A 16,029-nucleotide genomic window follows, 5' to 3' on the forward strand; every position below is an offset into this window, starting at 1 on the left:
ATCTTAGGTTTTATTTTCTTTTAGGTGAATGGAATGTGATGGGATGAAGTAGAATATTTTCTATAGTCTATTCCAGGGCTCTTCAAACTTGGCCCTTTTATGACTTGTAGACTTCAACTCCCATAATTCCTCAGCCAGTATGCCTGGTTGAGGAATTCTGGGAATTGAAGTCCACAAGTCATAAAAGGGCCAGGTTTGAAGACACCTGGTCTATTCTATGGTGGTACAGTGGTTAAAGTGCAGTATTGCAGGCAAACTCTGCCCATAGCCTAGAGTTCAATCCTGTTGGGGCTCAAGGATGACTCAGCCTTTCATCCTTCTGAGGTTGATAAAATAAGGACCCAGACTGCTGGGGGCAATATGAAAATTATGCTGAAATTGTAAACCGCCCAGAGAGTGCTGTAAAGCAGTATCGGGTGGTATGTAAATCTAAGTGCTATTACTATTCTATTTTAAGTAAAAGTTGTAAGACTTTTGTTTTCAACTTTCTTTTGGTTAGGAAGTGAGATTGATTTCAACTGGCTTATACTTACTTGTCACTATTTACTATTCATCGTTGAGGGCCAATAGGAGCTGTAGTTACATATCTGAAGGATAGCAGGAGTAGGCAAGTATAAATTTTATTACTCTTGGTTAAATAATATTAGATATATTTTGTGAATGTTATATTGCTGATATACAAAAAAATTTAAAAGACCTGGGGGCTATTTTTGGATTAAAGAACATAGTAGCTAGGGCTTGAGGTTAGGAGATATGATGTTTTATATTATTTTTATTTTAAAATAGTTAAAAGCGTGAATTAATTTAAAATGTTTATAAAGCTGCCCCACTGACGTAACTGTGAATCTAGGTTAATCTAGGTTAATTTGACCCTATGTCAAATTAACACCTTTCTCCAATAAACCAATATTGCAAATGAATTGTTGGTTACAATGCCAACATAAAATAAATCCATAAGCCAATGTATCAGCAAGATATAGCCAAAGCTCACCAATCATACACTCCGTCTCTCATTGTCATGGCCCAACATCCTTGGAGGACAAGCCAAGCTTTTAAGTTTCCCAAGTGCCAAACAGGTTGGGAGCCTTTCTGACTCTAAAAGGGCTGGGGAGAAAGGAAGTGGTGCTAAAAGGCAGCTGGCACAACAGAAAGGGCTTGCCTTCTACATTCCATCAGATGTCTTAGCCTTAAGGAGGGGAGCAGGAACATGTCCATCTTGTGAGAGCATGAGGGATGGGCAGAAAATAACTGAAAACAACCAGTTCCTGGGTTACATAGGATTTTGTAAGTGGTAAACAGAATGTCGAATTGTTCCAGAAGTCTATTGGGAGACAGTGTACCCCTAAGATTAGCGATGCTACGTGAATGTCCGGTGGTGCAGCCATAATCACATGGCTGCATCTTGGGTCAACTGCAGCTTCCAGTGATCTTCAAGTGCATCCCTTTTGGCTGCACTAGTAACAGTGGGAGGTGATTAATTGTGAGTGACTAGGGGCAAACCAAGCCTTTGATTGTGTGGATCATAACAAACTGTGGCAAGTCCTTAAAGAGATGGGTGTACCAGACCATCTTATTTGTCTCTTGAGAAACCTATATGCAGGCCAAGAAGCAACAGTGAAAACTGGACACGGAACCACTGATTGGTTCAAAATTGGGAAAGGAGTCCGGCAAGGCTGTATACTGTCGCCTTGCCTATTTAACTTATATGCAGAGTTCATCATGAGAAAGGCAGGGCTAGATGAATCAAAAGTTGGAATTAAGATTGCCGGAAGAAATATCAACCTAAGATATGCAGATGATACCACTCTAATGGCAGAAAGTGAAGAGGAACTAAAGAGCCTCTTGTTGTGAGTGAAGAAGGAGAGTGCAGAACTTGGGTTGAAACTAAACATTAAGAAAACCAAGATCATGGCATCCGGCCCTCTCAATTCCTGGCAAATAGATGGGGAAGAAATGGAGGTAGTGACAGATTTTATTTTCCTGGGCTCCAAGATCACTGCAGATGGGGACTGTAGCCAAGAAATTAAAAGACACTTGCTCCTGGGGAGGAAAGCCATGGCAAATCTAGACAGCACACTAAAAAGCAGAGACATCACCCTGTCAACAAAAGTGCGTATAGTCAAGGCTATGGTCTTCCCAGTTGCAATGTATGGCAGTGAAAGCTGGACCATAAAAAAGGCTGAACGGCAAAGAATTGAGGCCTTTGAACTATGGTGCTGGAGAAGACTCCTGCAAGTCCCTTGGACTGCAAGGCAATCAAACCGGTCAGTCCTAGAGGAGATCAACCCTGACTGCTCTTTAGAAGGCCAGATCCTGAAGTTGAAACTCAAATACTTTGGCCACCTAATGAGAAGGAAGGACTCACTGGAGAAGAGCCTAATGCTGGGAAAGATTGAGGGCAATAGAAGAAGGGGACGACAGAGAATGAGGTGGCTGGATGGAGTCACTGAAGCAGTAGGCGTGAGCTTAAATGGACTCCAGAAGATGGTAGAGGACAGGAAGGCCTGGAGGAACGTTGTCCATAGGGTCGCAATGGGTCGGACACGACTTTGCAACTAACAACAACAACAAAGGAGCAAACCCTGAAAAACTGTTTATAAGCAAGATGATAAATAGGCTGGCGAGGAAAATGTATGTAAAAATCCATGAAAAATCATGGGTTAGAAAACAAATTGGAGCAGGATGAGAACAAGAAAAACAAGAAGTTGTTAATGGGCTAAAAATGGCTTTTTAAAAAAAATGCTGGAGAATTAGTGGGCGGGAATTGCTCAAAGCAATGTGGCTCATGCTTTTTATTTTAACATGAGAAATAGAGAAAGAATCAAAGTAGCAGGTTCTGAAACCTCCTCTCCTTCCTCATCTCTTACATTTTTAAAAATGGATTTCTTTTTAATCCATGGGATGTTAGCGGCTTCAGCTTTTGAATGCTCCGATTCATGGTAAAATAGACACTTTTATAATGTTTGTATATGATTGTGCCTAAAGCATTCCTGTATGTGGCTTTCCTATAACACCCAAACAGGAAAAAAATTCATGAGGGAAATGATCCTCAGTGTGCTTCATATGTGAACACTCAGCTTGAGAGCTGGCTTGGAGAGGAAAACAAATTGATTTATAAAGTTAATTCAGCACTGCCATCTACCGCCTTTCTTCAGATTGTGGAGAATGATGACTCACCTCAAAGAATTTACCTTGCCTTGAATTTCTGACTTCACTCATCACATGGCTCAAGCTTTTTAGGTGAGCTCTTGGTATTTCCATCTCTGATGAGTGGCCATAGTTTGAGGCAGAATTTAGGTTTCATATGCAAAATGTTAACAGCTTTATCTCTGATTGTCCCAATGAAAGAAAACAGAAAATCAGGATACGGGTAGTAAAGCTGAGGTTTCCATCTGACACCATGGAAAGAATTATTGCCAGCTAGCGTTGAAAGTTCTGGGCTGATCAACCAATGCTCCAAATTGCTTTTCTATCATTAAAATTATTTTTAAAATATTATTGAAATTATTTCCTTTTAGTCATTCCTTAGTTTATCTGTGAGAAATAACGATTATAGAGTCAGGAAAAAAAATACAGTGTTATTATTAGAAGTACACGATATTCCTTAAGCAGTACAAATTCTTTTCAAAAGGAATCTTTTCTTCAGCTAGAGATTTACATAAATAAAAGAGGAAGATAATGAAAGCAGTGAGGAGAGAGTTAAAGTTAAAACTTTGCTTGGCACCTTCTAAAGTGGTAACATTTTGGATTATAGACACCCAAGCAGGACAATGAATAGGATTGTATTTCATCCAGGATGGGTTGTTTGCTTGTTTATTTAATAAATTTATATGGCTGCCCATCTCATATGCTTAACTCTGTGTGAATAAAAGTTAAAAACAGAATAAGATCATAGCAGAAAAAGCCAAAATTAAAAACTGCAAAAAACATCCTAGAACAGCCAAGAACAGCTAAGTGATTGTGTGCCATCAAGTATTTGTTTTTATTTCAGGCGACCACACAGATATATTTTCTCCAGAAAAAAAATATCTGTTCTTTCAAGTCTCCCAAGAGCATACTCATTGTCACAGTAACTGAGACCATCCCACTTGCTGTTGGCCATCCTCTTCTCTTTGCTTCCACCTTTCACAGCATTAGAGCCTTTTCCAAAGAGTTGGATCTCAATATAACATGTTTGAGGTAGGATAATTTGAATGGAAGAATAATGAAATTCCCACAGTGGAAGAATGTTATGTTAAAAAGTCAGAATTTGCAGAGATTATGAAACTGCTCAGAGAACATATAGTCATACCTCAGTATGCGACTGCTTCAAAATTCATCGAATTTGGTACTCAACGTGTTTTGAAGTGAAAATCTTGTCTGGGTACTCATCTTTCTCCCTGTATGCAATGCATAAGGTAGAACTTGCTGGTGTTGGCTGCCTCATGATTCACTTACTCCTGGATGAAATAAAGAGTCATATGGTAAATCACGTGGTTTGCTCAGTTATTACTCATTGTTTTTAGTACTTGTCATTCTTCCCAGAACAAATTAGCGACGAGTACTAAGGTACTACTATACAACAAGCACTTCTTTTGAAATCTTTATGTGGGCTTTTTGCTAAAGAAAGAAAAAATGAATTGGTGGTTTATGGATTTGAAGATCAAGGAATATGTGGACTAAGTCTGCGGTAGAGGGATTTGTAAAATATTTAAGAGGGTAGAGGGACAATAAGATTATAATTATTTGTTGAAAAGAAGTCATTTATTTCTTAACTTTAATTTTTTCTTGCACTTTTTTGTTTTTCTTGTTTATTATATGAGAATTTTAAATAAATATAAATTTTTAAAATAAAGTAGGTTAATTTGAATCTGGTCATTTGTGCCTTGAGTGAGAACACTGGCTTAATTTGTTTGATATTTCATCCTTTTTTTTTCTTTTCTTTTCATGGCCCTCCAAGATATTCTCAGGTGTCATTTCCAACACCAAAGTTGCAAAACATCAAAATTACTCTACCTCTCCTGCTTCTTTAAAGTCAAACTTTCATTTCCATAGAGTGTTATAAAGAGTGCCATGGCTAACAGTTGAAAACAGAAAAAAATATAATAAAAGTGACCAAAATTAAAAACAGCAGAAATAATAAAAGAAGTCAAGAACGCTCATATAGGATAAATTTATTTATTGCTCAAATTTTACTTTTGTGATTGACAAAGTCCTAAACATAGCCATTTCCTTCTCATAGGCTTCTTTTATTTCACATCTTAATCTCCTGATTTACTTATAGTCTCCAGTACTACTTCTTTTATTTTGTATACTAAGACTCATGTGCTTCTCTTTTTCCAAGTCTCTCTTTGAAGCATAGAATTTTCTGTCTATAAGCAGTGTTTTTTACATTTGGCAACTCTTAAGATGGCTGGCTAGGGAATTCTGGGAGTTGAAGTTCATACATCTTAAACTTGGCAAGTCTGAAAAATACTCTAAAGCTAATATAAAGGTAAAAGGTAAAGGTTCCCCTGCACATGCGTGCTAGTCGTTTCCAACTCTAGAGGCCGGTGCTCATCTCCGTTTCAAAGCCGAAGAGCCAGCACTTGTCCGAGGACGTCTCCGTGGTCATGTGGCCGGCATGACTAGATGCCAAAGGCGCATGGAACGCTGTTACCTTCCCACCGTAGTGGTCCCTATTTTTCTACTTGCATTTTTACGTGTTTTCGAACTGCTAGGTTGGCAGAAGCTGGGACGAGTAACAGGCGCTCACTCTGTTACGCGGCACTCGGGATTCGACCCGCCAAACTGCCGACCTTCTGATTGAGAAGCTCAGCGTCTTAACCCACTGAGCCACCGTGTCCCTAGCAAAAAGCTAATATATATAATAGTAAATCAGAAACTGGTTCATTGCAGGCTGATACAACCATCTTCTTAGGTTTCACATTCAGTGCCTTTTTCCCACAGTCTTTCTTCAGGTGGGAACCATGCAGGTCACACAACATGTTAAGACTAAATCAGACAAGGCACACCCTATTGCTTAGTGTGATGCAAGAATCCACTCACTGTGTTAAAGCGCCTGGTTGTTTTATAGAAGGGACTATGATATGGGAATATGGCAAATGATTTTTCATTCTGGAATATGAAGAGAAGCAGAGCTAAAGGCAATTGATTATTAATATAAATTGTACTAAAAATAAAAATCAATCCCCAGAGGCTCCCTTTTTTCCAATACTATCCATTCATCCTTTCTTTTCCATATTTCTGAGAATTCCTGGACCATGAGAATTAGTTTCTTCTTTATTCTTCGCCTCTCAATTTATGGACATGGCAATCTGAATAGATCCAGGTGCATGAGGCTGGAAAAGGCACTTCAGCTCTTTATTTTTTCAAGTCCCTTTAATATTTTTGATGAGACCTAATGTCTTCTTTGCTTGAATTGTATAACTATATTTCAGGTATATCTGCACACATAGATGCATTTTCCTCCAGGAATTCAAGACAGAGTATATACTGCTTTTTCTCCCAATTTCAAAACAATAATCCTAGGGGATAGATTGGCCAGAGAGGCATCCAATGAGGACTCACACAGTAGTTGAGAGTAGAACTGAGGTCTCCTTAGCCCTAATCAAACACTGTAACCATGAATCACAGGGCTTTTGCTTTTAATTCCTCTTGTCCTATGTTGTGCTTTCCAATTACATATTTGTAAGTAATTCTATTAGGACATAAATCCATACTTGACACTATGCAATGTGTGCGTGTTTACTTTGGAGGAGATGAATTCCTTATTAGAGACGTGTGCCAATGATATATTGATAATTACAAGAAGTACTAATACTGATGACTTTAAAGTCATCTTTAGCTGATTTAAGACTGATGAAAAATTTTATATCTTCTGGCTCCAAGGTATAATTGTATCCCTTGGAGCCAAAAGATATAAAATAAGAGTCCTCAGTAGTTGTCATCTGATAAAAACATTAGGGATTCTGAGAAGATATTATAGATATTTACCCAGAATAATTGCTTTGAAGGATGTGATTACATACAATTGATCAAAAGGCAAATTGTTGAGATTATTCTCCAGCATACCCAACCTCAGCCACCTACCACCTCAGCTTACCTTTGTTCTTTTTCTAGGTGAAGGCTCTGACTACAGCCACCCATAATTTGTATCTTCTAAGGGTGGACTGATTTGATGTATAGCCTTCTAGTTAGCTGAGTAATCGGTTTAGCTAGTAAAAATCAAAATATATAATGCAAACTAAAAATGTAGAGAGATACAATTGAAATAATAGTGCTGTGAGTTAACTGTGAAAATTCTGGTGAAAGGGGTGTGCCTTGGTTGCTTGTCCAAAGGCAGAAGTATCAGCTTGCCTAAGGAATGGCAGTCTGCACAAAGGAAGTCTCTTGTTTGTCAGATAAATGAGCCTTCAACAGTGGGAGTACATTCAGGAGGGAGTCTCTTCCAGTTCTTAAAAGCTGGACAGTTTCCTAATGGCAGAAGTTGTTTAGAGTTTTAAAGATTAATACTGCCAACATCTTAAATAGTATCTGAAAAGCTATTGACAACCAGCATAGATCTTTCAATAAAAGCCTAGCTGCTGTATTTTGTACCAACTAAAATATCTCAACATTTTAAAGGGTAGGCTTCTGTAGAGCTCAGTGGGTTAGGACGCTGAGCTTGTTGATCAGGAGGTCGAATCCCGAGTGCCGCGTAACAGAGTGAGCGCCTGTTACTCGTCCCAGCTTCTGCCAAGCTAGCAGTTCGAAAGCATGTAAAAAATGCAAGTAGAAAAATAGGGACCACTGCGGTGGGAAGGTAACAGCGTTCCGTGTGCCTTTGGCGTCTACTCATGCCGGCCACATGACCACGGAGACGTCCTCAGACAAGTGCTGGCTCTTCGGCTTTGAAATGGAGATGAGCACCGGCCCCTAGAGTCGGAAACAATTAGCACGCATGTGCGGGGGAAACTTTGCCTTTTTTTTTTTTACCTCTGTAGAGCTATTGCAGTTGTTGGTCTATATAATAAAGATGTGTATAATGTTGCCAAATCCAACTCAGAAATGGTCACTGTTGGCACACAACCTTTAGTTACACATATGCAATCTGTACCACAGTTATTAAATACAGATCCAATTACAACTGATTATCAAGAAACACATCTACACAGTGGAGAAACACTATACTTGGTTTTAAAACTTGATTTTAACTCCCTCCTTACCTGCATCATGCTTGGACTGAAATTTCAGCTTGTCCTCATTCTATTCATTTTTGAACTTACACAACATCCAAGGGTATCAATAGCTCTTTGGAGTTAGATATCAAGGAGCAATAAAACTCTGAATTATTTCTCCAACAATGTCCTATAAAGGTTCAACAAGATGGAGAAGCATATTGAACCATGTTAGAATGCCTTGGATCTGTAATTACTAAGAGGTGTAATTATAATTATTTATCGTTTAAGTTAGTGCATGGCTTTGCAGCATGCTAGGCTTTTTTTAATCTCCAAATACATCAGACATTGTACTTTTAAGATTATCTTCTGAACTGACAATATTTTTCTGTAGTTATCTATTTCCTATTAATTTTCTTACACCAGAGCAAATAGCCTAGTAGAGACTAAACCAGAAGTGTAAACTCATATGTAAATTGTTTTTTCTGTGTCTAAGGCAAGTTCTATACAGATTAGCGTAACCGTTGGGTTTGCTTTTTTTTCTAGAGAAAAATATTTTGGGATCTAAGATATTTGAAGAGGAGAATTAAGGGGAAAGGGATTTAATCATTCAAACACCTCCTGTTTTACTACTTATTTTCCCTCAGCGGTACAATTCCAGACAAAAGATGGAACATTCAAATGGAAAAAAATGTACATAGAAATAAAAACAAAAAATGTGGGAAGGTTTAAGCATCCTTCCCTGCAAATTATTTTTTCCAAGAAGAAAATGCTGGTGAAATTTTATCATATGAGTTTATTTGTAACTTGTGATTCTAATTTATGAAAGAAGAGTAGAGTTTTAACTGTAGATATAGCTAAGTGAAGGCGGTTTTATAAGGAGATCCTTGGAGAGAAAGAATTAAAAGAAAATTAATATTTTATCTTTTGCAATTGGTCATTTCCATTTTGAGGCTGAAAATGAAGGATCATCTTTTGGATGTTGAATATTCAACGCTCTGTTGGAGTTCATTATAAAGCTTCATAAATGTACTGGAGTTTATTAGTAGAAATTTTCCATGAAAAGTTGCAAGCCCAAATCTTTTTGTTGCCTTGTTTATATAAGCAGAATGATAGATATAATTGTATAATATAATATAATACAAGATATAATATTTCTGCTCCAGTAACTACCAGGAATATATTTATTTTCTTAAAATACCTGTCTCCTATAACTTATTGAATTATTGCTCTCCTTGCTCTGATAAGCTTTAATTCATTCCAGGCAGATTGTATGTGAAGTCTTCATAATGAATTAATTATTATATTGAAAAAAATTAAAGCCATTGACAATCTGGGAAAGATTCAGAATACATATATACTGATTAAATATCCTGAAGATAATCTTGAACAGTTTATAGATTATTCACCAAAAGAAAAGAAAATTAAAGATCACTTGGGAGTAAACTACATTGAAGTCAGAAGAAATTTCTTCTTAATAACAACTTCATAAAGACCTGAGTTTGGAACACAGGTTCATGCAGCAGCAGTCATGTAATTTTAATCATATTTTAATATTTAAGCTAATATTTTAATTCTATTATATTAGCCACATGGTATAAATTTTAATAAATAAATAAGCAACATGCAGAGGCTCATCCTATGTTGCATCCTATGTAGCAGAAAAACAATTTTTGGATACAACAAGCAGTCCCTCGGGAGAAGGGCGGTATATAAAAATAAATAAATAAATAAATAAATAAATTTATTTTAGCATAATATACTCATAGAAATAATGAAAATTATATGAAAAAAGACATGTGAAATTGAAACATACTGAAAATGTTGCTATAACAGGAAGTTACATGGAGACATAGAGAAATCCTTTCCTAGAGCAGTGGTGACGAACCTATGGCATGCGTGCTAGAGGTGGCACTCAGCGCCCTCTCTGTGGGCATGCATGCATTGCTCCAGCCCCGCCTCCCCCCATGGCCCCCTCCCCACAGCAGCCCCCCCAGAGGAGAGTTGCCCCCAGGCACGGCCTGCGTGGATCAGTGCAGCCAAGGACATGGCAGCTGGGCAGGAGGGACAAGGCTCCGCCCACACACACCGTCGTGCACAGATGATGCTGTGGGACATGGGCAGAGGGCGTGGCTGCCATGGTGCTGCAGGGCCGCCTGGATGATCTGCTGCGGTGGGCCGTGGAGATGGTGGGTAGCCCTGTGGGTGGGCAGGGGCAGGGCACGGGATGGGGTGGGCAGGGAAGTGGAGCGGTTTTTGGGCACTCAGTCTCTAAAAAGTTCACCATCACTGTCCTGTAGGTTTTAAAGTAATATTTTGGAAGACATCTTTTGGAGAATTTTTAGTCAAAAGGATAGGATGGAAGACCAGAGTCACTGCCACTTTTTGTGATTTAGATCATCATTTAATTCAGAATTATTTTGAATGATTTGGACAGGCATAAGAGAGGTATTTTTTTCTGCTAACATGACCTTATCCAGATGTGCAAATAATGTTGGCAAAAGATTTTATTCTGACTTATGCAGAATGTGTGTGTGTGTGTGTGTGTGTGTTAGTTTTCTAAAGTTGTATGTATAGCATACATGATTTATATGAATGTTCATCTTGGTTATCAAGGTGAACATTTGCTGTATACTGGGTGGGCGGGGGGCTATGGAAGTATTTTTTTAGTGTATGACAATGGTACGCTAGTCAGGAGACTACAGTGTTAATTCAAAATAGTTATTTGGCTGCCTAAACTGCTAGTCCATTTGATTCATGCTCACGTGCTACCCAGAAGTGCACCACAAGAAGTGAATTAGCTCTGTGCTCAGAATGTCTAATGGCATTCTGCAGCAGCATCTGGCACTTTTTCCCTCCACAAATGTCATCTCGCATTCAGATGTCACACTTGGGCAGGTTCAGCACTGTTTGGGTTTGTACTTCTGCACAAACCACCATTATTTTTCCCACTGAAGTGGTACATATTTATCTACTTGCATGTACCATGCTTTTGAACTGCTAGGTTGGCAGGAGCCAAGGCAAGTGACCTGAATTCACTACAGTGCTAGGATCTGAACCTACAGAGCTAAGACTTTCTCCAGAGTCTTTAAGCTACTGAGCCACTGTGCCTCTTATGGAAATAAAATGAATATATTCTGTTCAGTTTACTGTTTTTAATTACTTTTAAATCAGCCATATATTTAATGTCTTCCTTATTAACAGAATGTAAAACTTTTAAGCCATGTCCTAAGAGATATTATTATATGCATTAAGATGGAAAGACTCAGAATTACCTGCAGTGGAGGAATACCTGTTGAAGATGACAGAATTTGCAGAATTTGTAAATTAATTTGCTTGATTAAGCAAAAGACAACAAGTACATTTATTAGTGACTGGAACACCATTGAGGTATTATGGACCTTTGGCTGAAAATTGAAAAATAGAAACTGGTGATTTTTGAATTTGGTGATTAGAAATAGAGGAACAAGATTAATATTCTTCCAATTGTCAGGCATAGCAGAAAGATAATGAAAGATGGAGACTGAAGAAATAATCGTTTGAGTATAAATCTAAAATTCATAGAATGCCTCAAAGTGATCATATAGATAGATAAACAGATAACCTTTATTATCATTTTTTACTGTGGGCACAATGGCACACATTAAAAATGAAATTTAGTTGCTTGCTGTAAAAGTGTGCACATATGTAAAACACATTTAAACATGCCATATACCACATATGTATAGACCTACATCCTTACTTATAAGTAACATATAAATATTAATCACCGTCCATCTTGAATACATAACGGATGGAAGAAGCTTTAGGGTTCACAAGGTTAATACCGTATGGAACAAGACTGTGACTGAATTTGGATGTTCTGCTTTGAATACCACAGAGCTTCCTCCCAGAAGGTAACAAGGAAAACAGTCGTGAAGAGGATGTGTAGTGTCCCAGACAATCTTACGCTAATGTGCTATGTCCTGGATGGAAGGGAGGGAACTGCCAATAATCTTTTCAGCCATCCTCACCACTCTCTGCACTGCCTTCCTGTCTGAAGCAGTGATGCTTCTAAACCAGACTGTGATGCTGTATGACAGGATGCTCTCGATCGTCCCTCTGTAGAAAGTGGTAAGGATAGAGGAAGGAAGATGTGCTTTTCTCATGTGATGCAGAAAATACAGGCGCTGCTGTGCCCACTTCACCAGTGTCTTGCTGTTGAGTGACCAAGCCAGCCTACTCGTTAGCTGCACACCCAGGAATTTGATGCTGGTAACCATCTCCATAGGTGAATCATTGATGTGCAGAGAAGTGTGGCTGTGCCTGCCTTTTCTGAAATTGACAATGATCTCTTTGGTTTTTCCAGTATTTAAAACTAGGCTGTTTTCCTTATGCCAGTTCACCAAGAATATAAGATCATTGTTGTATAAATAGCTACTAGATGTTATATCCAAAAGATGTTCTAACACAGCAGGTTCTTACAGCAGAAATTAAATTGAGGACCAATTATTATTAAATTACTGCACAACCACATGCAATTCAGGAGGTAAAAAGTCTCTAAATGGCAATAAAACAATCACATCCATTGATCACAAAATCCAATTTGATAGGCATCATATTTAGGATTAAATTTCTTGTGAAACATTGAAAAAAGGAGAAAGAAATCTCCCTTGTACCATTTACGGGACCAAGATTTTATTCAACAAATACTTCTGAAGGTGTTAACATTTTGTTTTGAATGAATAAGTTAAACTGATCATTTATTCATGGGGCAGGCATGGATATAATTTTTTGCAGATTTAAAAAGTCTTCCAGCCACTGCATAAATAAATATTTTCCATGTTATAATATTTATTTACTAGTAGAATCTATAACAATAACCTTACAGTTTTTCTAGATTGTCTTAGCATGACATTCATTCATTCATTCATTCATTCATTCATTCATTCATTCATTCATTCATTCTTTATTTCTTTAATAAAATTTATTGGCTTTCCATCTTATCCCTAGGGTAAGTGTGGTACTTACCACACTTTTACTTGGGGACTTGGATAACATTTATACCATTAAGCTCAATTCCATTCTTAAAATATATTATCATCATTTCTCTACAAATATATATAAATGTTCCTTTCAGCATTTTCTCATTTCAGTTTCATCCAATAATCACATCACTTTTATTTTTTAACTTTATTCACCTGTTCACCCTTGTATCCTCTAGTAATTATCTTAGTTTTGTTGTTGTTCCAATTGTCCAATCAATACTGTGATGTTTTTGGATTTATTTTCATTCCTCTTCTGTGTGTAAGAATGAAAAGACATACAGTAAATATGAATTTAAATCAAGCATAGGTTTTTTAAAGGAAATAAATCAGAATTCTTATTCAGTATTGAGTAGTTAAATGTGCTAGTTTTCTCTGTACCCATTCATCCATTGATAGCCATCTCAGAAGAACCTTTTTCTCCTCCACCAATCCCAATTACTTTCATTTAAAATGTTACAGCTTTTATCAGAACTGATATTTAATTCTTCAACTATCCCATTCATTTAAGTGTAATAAGCAACCCTCACCAACTTATGAATTCTTAGTTTAATTTTAACTCATAACCATCAGCTGATAGCAATGCACATTTTCTGATATAGGTTTGGCCATTTCACTTATATTTAATTGCATACTTCATTCAACTCCATTCCACATAAACCTTTATTTAGCTCTTTTACATTCTTTTCCTTTCTCTTAATTTCACAGACACACTATGTGTTTGTATTTTTTTATTTCATTTTTAAATTCTTCCTCTTTGACATTTACTCTCATCAATCTGCCTTGATCAATGAAGACATATATGATTTCTAGAAAGATACAAAAGGTCTAGGCTAGGTTCCAGACTTAGCTACTATATATCTGTGGTATATGCAGCATTCCTTGCTAATAGTAAGAGTACTGCTGTTCAGTATGTCATAAGCACAACCAAAACCCAGTTTTACGCCATGCATGCTCATGTTTTCCATTCCAAGATATGATATCTAAAATCTACCTTGCAAGTCAATAATGGCCTGCGCCACCAATTAAGAGATATGTGCAATATATTACCAATTCACATCCAGAATGCTTCAATTCAGATTAAAGAAAAAAAGTCTCTGAATCAGTCATCAGTTTTCTGTGCAGTCAGGCTTATCCAATTCCATCATAACATGCACTGCCTGATCCAGTATGGACTAATATTTAGAATTAGGGAAAGGAGCATTTAAACAGGCACACGGTATCTCAGTGCCCATCAATCCCTACTAGGCAGAAACTGGATTTTACTTAATTATATAATACAGTCTCAAACTTTGTCATTATTTTGGTCCAGAAATGATTACTCATCTCTTTCATTTTTCAAAGCAATCTGGAAGACATTTACCATATGTGCTAAACCTAATGACAAACACAACAAAGCTTTCAGTAATAAACGGCACTTAGAGGGCAACCCTGAGGGTGTACGATTGCCCTTATGTCTTGCTTGAAGCTTTTCATCAGTCTCTGATCACCCTCATAGGGGAAAAAAAAAGAGATTGAAATGGATGTACCTCGGGAGGAAACAGAAGAGAATAGTTGAACTCCCAAGTGCAAAGCTTGTATTTTCTTTCCTATTCCACAGGTCATTTACCTTTCTGAGTCTCTAGGCTCAACTAAGATGTTCAGGAAGGCTGCCTGGAAAGGCTCCAGGTAGAGAGGGGCACCTCTTCCGGATTTTCACAGACTGTTGTTTATACCCCCGCCTCTCCAGCGAGGGAGCGAGAGTGCGGCTGTTGGTGGTGCTGAAGGGACAGCTCCCTGTGGCGCTCCTCAAGTCAACGCACATCAGGGCGCTGAAGGGGAGGACAGCTCCCCTGTTAAGACAAAGCAGGAACCTGTGGGGGCTGCAGAGGGAGGACCCCCACTGAGCCCTGTGCATTGGAGAGCTGGTGGCAGCGGCGATGCTTCTAACGGGAGCTCTCTGAGTCCTTCCGCTCTTCACATTGCTGCTGCCGACAAAAAAGCAGCCGCTGGCCTGGGGCGCCACAACATAGCAGGAGGACGGTGGTGAATGGACAGCACCTACGGCTTGGCTTTAGGCATCTAGGTAAGTCTGCATAAATAAATGTGTGCGTGTGTGTGTGTGTGTTTGTGTGTGCTTTGTGTGTGTGTCTGTATCTGTACGTTAGGGTGGGTGGGGGAATCCACCAAGGCTACTAGCAAGGGGATTCCAAGGTTATTTAATAATCCTGGCAGACAGGTAACCAGACATATCTGAGTTCAGAAGTGGAGAAGGAAGTCACTTGGCATCAGGATCAAAGTGCTGGCTCAGAAAAGTTCTTTGCTGTTTTAAGCTACGTGAATTAAAGCCGCAAGAATCTTTTCTTGGAGAAATACAGTTCCTAAGTTTGCATTTCGCTAGAGACAATGAATGGGTGGCAAGTGTCTGTGTGCCTGTGAGTGTGCATATGTGTGTGTATGAAAACCAGGACTGCTGCTAGGGAACAGAACGCTTTGTGTATCGGTTTCTTTACTGCAGTCATTCTTGTCATAGAGTGTTTTATGTATGTGTCGTACATAGATTTGTTTTGGAACAGAGAACGAAGCCTAGAGACACTGTGAGAAAGGCGGGGTGGGGAGGAGGTGAGAAGTAGTCATAGGAAAGCATCCATGTTTGGGTGTCTGGAAATGAACGTTTGGTAGCTTCATTTTATAATGTGAACTGGCTGCACAGTCACACCAGACAGACAGAAAGAAGAAAGCAAGAGCTTGGGCTGTGTGGCAGAGTTCCTTCCCAGTGCACTGTTGGAGGCTGGGCAGCACTTCAGCAGCTGTTTGCAGCATTTCCTAATTATGTGTATGTCCAGATAGCAGCTGAGAAGATTTGTGGCTTTCCATGCTAAATTAGA

This window comes from Vipera ursinii (assembly GCF_947247035.1).
Source record: "Vipera ursinii genome assembly, chromosome: 1".
Taxonomy (NCBI): Eukaryota; Metazoa; Chordata; class Lepidosauria; order Squamata; family Viperidae; genus Vipera; species Vipera ursinii.